Consider the following 6,406-nt stretch of genomic DNA (forward strand, 5'->3'; position numbering starts at 1 on the left):
AGAGACCAGAAGGTCTCCCCTCAGCCTCCTCCAGGCTAAACACCCCCAGCTCCCTCAGCCGCTCCCATCACACTGGTGCTCCAGCTCCCTCACCAGCCTCATCACCCTTCTCTGAACTCTCTCCAGCACCTCAAGGCCTTTCTCGTCATGAGTGGCCCAAAACTGACCCCAGGATTCGAGGTGTGACCTCAGCAGCACCACGCACAGGGCGACGGTCACTGCCGGGGTCCTGCTGGCCGCACTATTGCTGACACAAGCCAGGGTGGTGTTGTACTTGATGACCGCTAGCAATGTGGCTTCCTGATCGTAAAATTACAGGTTTCTTCACTTGGCTGCTAAAGAGCTTTGTTTGTATCTCTGAAGATTCTCCTCACATGATGCAGTTGGACCAGCAGCAATAACCGGGTGGTTATTATTACAGAAAACCATCCAGCGCCCTTCTAGAGGGAGCTGTGGGAGCGTGACCACAGCAGCTTTTTGGTGTGGCTTCCCAGGTAGCTCCCTAAGGAGGAGAACTGCCTTTTCAGTGCCCTCGTCTTTATTTAGGCCTGTGAACGTGGAGGGGAAGCAGTGCCTGTAGTTTTTCAAAGTGCTCCCCAAGTCTCCGTGCACACTAAAGCGGAGTGCTGCTGCAGTTCTGCTGCATGGAGTCACAGCGCTGGCAGTTTATTTAATTACTGACTTTATCTCGAAGAGCTCTGGTAATTTGCCAAGAGTTCATGGTACATGGCAAAGTGCCAACAGAGGGCTTTTCCAGTTCCCAAAGGGTTTAAAGCACCTCCGAGACCAGAAGAAGCCTTCCAACAAACACGGCAAAGGCCTTGCATTTAGAGCCTTGTTTTTATATTAGAACCGTGACAGGAAAAGTAAGAATTAAAAATACCATTGAAGTATGACACTGCTGTGGGCAGACTGTAGGTGTTGGGAAGGGTATTCCTGGCAGGTGAATCCCAGTGCCCTGGGCAGCTCCATTTCAGCCAGTAAGGCTTTGGTTGATGGGAAAGATCTGTCCCCATCAGGTAATTTTCAGGATCGGTGCGTAACCATGGTGATTTCAACCACTCAACGTTAATGCTACTGAACATGGTTTAATGTCCGCGGGCCGATCGCTGCCCTGCACGATGCCGAGGCTTTTCGTAACTGTGGTCGCAGCAGCTTTCCGAAATGGTGGCTCCTCGCCATGGCCAACAAGGCTGCTCCCTGCGAGGGGAGGGTAAATATCGCATAACTGTATTAATAAACTGAAAGAATGCATCTGAATGCTAAGCTCTGGCAATAAAATACTTCTCTTTTCCTAGTTGCTAAGCCTTTTCCTCTTCAGGCATGTTGTTTTTAGAGTGATGTAAATGGACGGGGCTGAGGACAATAGGAGAACTGTGTCAGATGAACAGGAGGTTTTCTCTCCGGAAGAGTTTGCAGTGTAGGAGCACAAGCTGGAGCTGCAGAGGACAACACTGGTACAGTGCTGGGACAGCACGGTGGGTGGCTTTTGTGAAGTGCCATGTGCCACAGAACAGATGGGTTTCAAGGAGCATCTTGGAGGAAAAGAGGGAGAGAGCTTTGCATTCATTAAAACAAAGTCTGTTTGGACGTAACAAACAGCGCTGCCAGTTCTAGGGTTTTGCACTTCCTTTAGTTCTTGTCTCTCTCTGAATGCTTTGTGGAAGAAGAGTTTCTCAGAACACAATTTCGCATGTTTATTATGTTTACATATTTGTTATGTTTATTACTGTTCCAAAGCAATTTGCTAATGTGTTTTCTGTAACTATCTATACACCAGCACCACCTGAGTACACAGATGATATTAACATGGCAATGCCCTAATTGTAGCACACTACAATTTTGACTTTTTTTCTTACATAACGCTTTGTCTTCCATAATTTGACCCTTTAAAGTCAAAATATCTCTTGGTTTTGCAGTGCTGTAGGAACAGTGACAGAACCATAGTATGCTATAAAATGCAGTTTTTGTAACTAGAAATTCATATTGCAGAATTGTTCAATCTGTGGTTTGCCAACATTGCCCTTGATGCTTGTGGGACCCTGCAAAGAGCTAGTTCAGGAGTTAAACTCATTTGTAAGGATAAATCTGATTAGGAATCCAGTAACAGTTTACTTTTAATAATGTCTTAGTCACACTGCAATGATGTTTTGATGATGAAGAGATATTAGAAGTCTTCTAAGTTTTAAAAATTGCATGAGAGCAAATTCGCTACACGTTTTTCAAATCATTTAATCTACAAATAATTTGAGGATCATGAGTGTGATAGTTCCAAAATATAATGACTTCTAATGGACAAGTAGGAATTGGTTCCTGTGTGAGAGTGGGAGGCAATTGCTTATGCGTGATGGAAGCTGTATCACTTAGTATTATAACAAATGTAGTAATGCCATGTACATAAATATAATGAGAGAAGCTGGAAACTGATCATGAACCTCATTCAGAAAAGCAGCTAAAGTAATTTTTTTTATATTATAGTAAATTAAGGGCATGACATGTGAACTAGAGTTTTAAGTGACCCAGTTATTTAGTAGATTGGCTTTTTCACATCATGTTCCAAGGTTGCTTAAATTAAGAAGGTGAGATAATGTGGGTAGTTGATAAGACGAACATGAATTAAAATATCAGGAAAGGAATATCAGGAAATTATATTTCCTTGAAATTAAAGACTATATCTATGCAAAGAATAACACAGTGACTGTTTATTATTTGAGGAATCCATATGCAGTTTATAAACATAGTTTATAAACTAGTTCATCACTAGTTCCTTGAGACATGTTATCACATACCCATTCACAGTTTGGAAGACAGGCTTTAACATTTAACTCAAGTCACCTTTTTTGGTATCCAGCAAAGTTTCCATTCCTCATGTCTGTGAAGAAGTTACCATCTTCTACCCTTAGACTGATATTTATTTTGCAGTGAAGTGCAAACAATTCATTCAGGTACCTGGGGTTTGGCATTTGGATAAGATTTCAGTTGGCTATTTAATTTGTCATTCGGTGCAACCCACTCTGAGGAGTCGGCTTTAGACCTGTACCTCTGGAGAAGAAAAGACTATCAAACTTTTAAGCCAGATGAAGTCAGCTAGCCCATCGAAAGTGCGGTGTCTTGTGGTGATGAATATAACAAAGAGAGGGATGCAAAACAATGCTGTTTACTGATTTTTATTTAGTGTCTGCTACTATTAAAATGGGTAAAGTGGTGTTTTGTGAAGTGAAAAATCGTGGAGCCAAGTTTGGAAGCTGAATGTTTAATCTGCTTTGCCTCCTCAAGCTGTTTAACACCTCTTCTGATTCCTATGGGCATTCAAATCTGCACAGCCTCCCTCAGATTTATTTTTTTGATTCGTCTCACTACAGTACTGGTCATAATTTAGCTTCATGAGAACTTAGGAAAAATTAGACAAGAAATGTGTTTTTGTGTATGTTTTTCTAAATGTTCAGCAATTTCAAATCATTTTCACAAATTAAAAAAACAGTTGTCCTCTTCCCCTTTAGGCTTAAAAGCTATGTAAATAGTTGATAACAGGCTGTTGTAGCAGCCCATGACTCAGATTCTCAAGTGCAGATTTGCCTGCCCTTTGCTCCATACCAGCGTTGCTATAAAGCAAATTGTCAGTCTATTTAGACAAAACAACTAACAGTCAAGGCCAGATTCCCTCTTTTCTACCTCTCACCTCGTAATGCCGTAATGAGATTCTGGCCAAACAACTCAGCGCAGTGCAATATTCAACCTGCAGTGTACTCAGAAAAGGCTGATGTGAATTACTAAACACAGTCATTAGCCCCTATTTGTATGAGGTGACTGGAAATTGTTCCCACATCTTTCAGCTGGTTATGCTGCTGCGCTGGGACACGTGGCACAGCCGGGCTGGACTCAGTGCATGCAAGTGAGTTTACATTGCAGCTTCTGAATATACATCTTTAGTTTGCTGAAGAGGTTCCGATGTGACTGGCCATAAGGGAAGAAACCTCCCGTGAAGTTCCTTAGAAGCATGGATCTTAGCTCCAGAGCCAGCCTGCAGGAGCAGTGTGACAAAAGAGCCTTTTGCAGAAGGGCAGGTCCCTGTGCTTGTACCTGATCTCTGTTCTTGCATCAGAATTGCACCCATAAGTTTCCTGAGACCAGAAGAGAAGCGGGTGCAGGAGGAGAACGTGCCTTCATTTGGTGTCTTCTCCGGCTCTTTATTTTCAGCCAGAATTTGAGATACACCCAAAATTGTAACTGCTTTGAATGACCAAACCTTAAATAATAACATTATTACTTGCATTAGTACAATCATTTAATAGACGTGATTAGCTTACAATATGGGCCTATAGCTAGGGAGAATTGTAGATTACAAACCACAGGGATAAGCAGCCTTTCCTTTCTAATAATCCATCCCTAACACTGAGGAATATTCTTTTAAAGCATCTAGCCTATCACTTATAAAAAGTTTAAGTCATATTTTCAAGTATGATTTGGTAAAGTAGGACCACTATAAATACAGTAATTCTGTGTAGGGTTGCCAGCTTTGAGCTCTTACAAAATAAGGAGCCTCTTCATGGGCTCTGGACATGCGATAATCTTGTTACTGGCCATATTACGGTGTCATGTTACTGTACCTGGTCCTGATCTTGCATTATGGTGGTGCTTGTTATATACTCTCAGTGGGAGAAAAGAGGTGCGGCAATGACGAATGATTCATACAGATGCAGACAGAGACGCACAGGCACAGAGTTCTTGTTAGCAGCGAGAGCAGAGCCAGGCAGAGCTGAGCTTTTATTAACAGTTCTTGATTTATAGGTTTACAGATATGGACCTGGACTAAGAGGTTAGACAAGACGTTTTTTCAAAAAATGTTATCCCAAACACACCACGCTTGTGGCTGTTTTCAGTTACGTTCCCATGCATATCTTGTGGGCAGCATTCTGACCCACTCATTCACACGCCCAGGCCCTTTATATTTTGACTAGTTGCGGTGATCTTAGCATTATTTCTTCTTTGACCACGCGGATGGTCATGTTAGTATTGATCTTCCTTTATCATCCAGGTGGCTGGAACCGCACGTCTTACTTTCCCACATAGAGCCTGTTCTTTGGCTCGGGCATGTGGTCACCTTGTGACTTGTCATGTTCTTCTTGTGACACTAGCTAGCTGGCACATGCACCCATCCATCACCTGTCAACAAGTGTGAACACAGATATTCTGCCTGTATGAGTGAAGACTTTTAACATGTCTGGCAGCTGTTGCTTGAGAGCAGGCATTGTAGGAACTGGTTTGGGACCAGAACCGCACGTATAAAGACTTTTCTTTGGCACATGATCTGCAAAGCAAGAAGGCAGAATGGAGGGAGGTCGCTTGTTCACTGATGTTTCTCCTCTGCCAAGCACATGCCTTACAAAGTTCAGTCAATGGATGGCACTGCTGGCTTTTCACAGCTGGGCTAGTTTGGGGAGCTGACTCATTGTTCAGTTTAAACCGTGTCTGAAAACTTGCTATTGCAAAGCGGTTATGTCAATAGTAGTCATGCAGCCAGCTGCCCCGGAATGAAGAGGGAGTAGATGTTGTGGGCTGTTGAGGAGCTCTATTAAAGAAACGTACCTGGATCTCCAGCCAGTCCTCACCCATCACTCCCTAGTTCTCATTAGGAAAAGCCTTGCTGTGCCTCATGCTGTGTAGGTACAGAAAACATAGTGATTTTTGTTTGTTTGTTTGTTGTTTGTTTGTTTGTTTGTTTTTAATTGAGATGGCCTACAGCACATTTTACTGCTAGGAGCTCAACCTGCTTGTGCTCTGAGATAACCAGAAATCCTGTAACTGTTCTGTGCTGAGCTAATGAGCTCTGCTGAGAAAAAGCTGTATGATTCCAGGCCCAATGCCATGCTGGTGTGGTTACCTGGCTTCTAATAAAACCAAAGTATGAGCATATCTGCTGGGAATACGGACAGATATTGGATAAATTGCTGCATGTTTTTTTACTGCTGCAGAAGGTTCTTTACTTGTTCTTCAGATGTGCATCCAGTTGCTAAAATATGCTTTCAAGATCTGCCGTATAAAATCTGCTGCACAAAATCTGCTGCAGTAGCAAGTCTGGAGGAAGGAAGGCTCAGAAGGAACCCTTGGCACGAGGGAAAAAGGAAGGAAAACCACTCCATTGTATTACTTTCCATTATTCATTATTTCTTATTAATAATTAATAAGACATTCTTCATTATTTGTTATCCTATGGGGATAGTACATGAGAATTCACTTATTATTAATGGATTTAACAAGTTTATCTGTTTATTATAGCCTACTTCTCACTTGAGCTCACAAGGGCAAATTCTTCATTACACTGTTGTAAACCCAGAGTTTGTAAAATGGGAGAGAAAAACAAGGAAATATAGCAATGTGAATTTAAATGGGGAATCAGAAAGGAGGG

This window comes from Caloenas nicobarica, chromosome 15 (assembly GCF_036013445.1).
Source record: "Caloenas nicobarica isolate bCalNic1 chromosome 15, bCalNic1.hap1, whole genome shotgun sequence".
Lineage (NCBI taxonomy): Eukaryota > Metazoa > Chordata > Aves > Columbiformes > Columbidae > Caloenas > Caloenas nicobarica.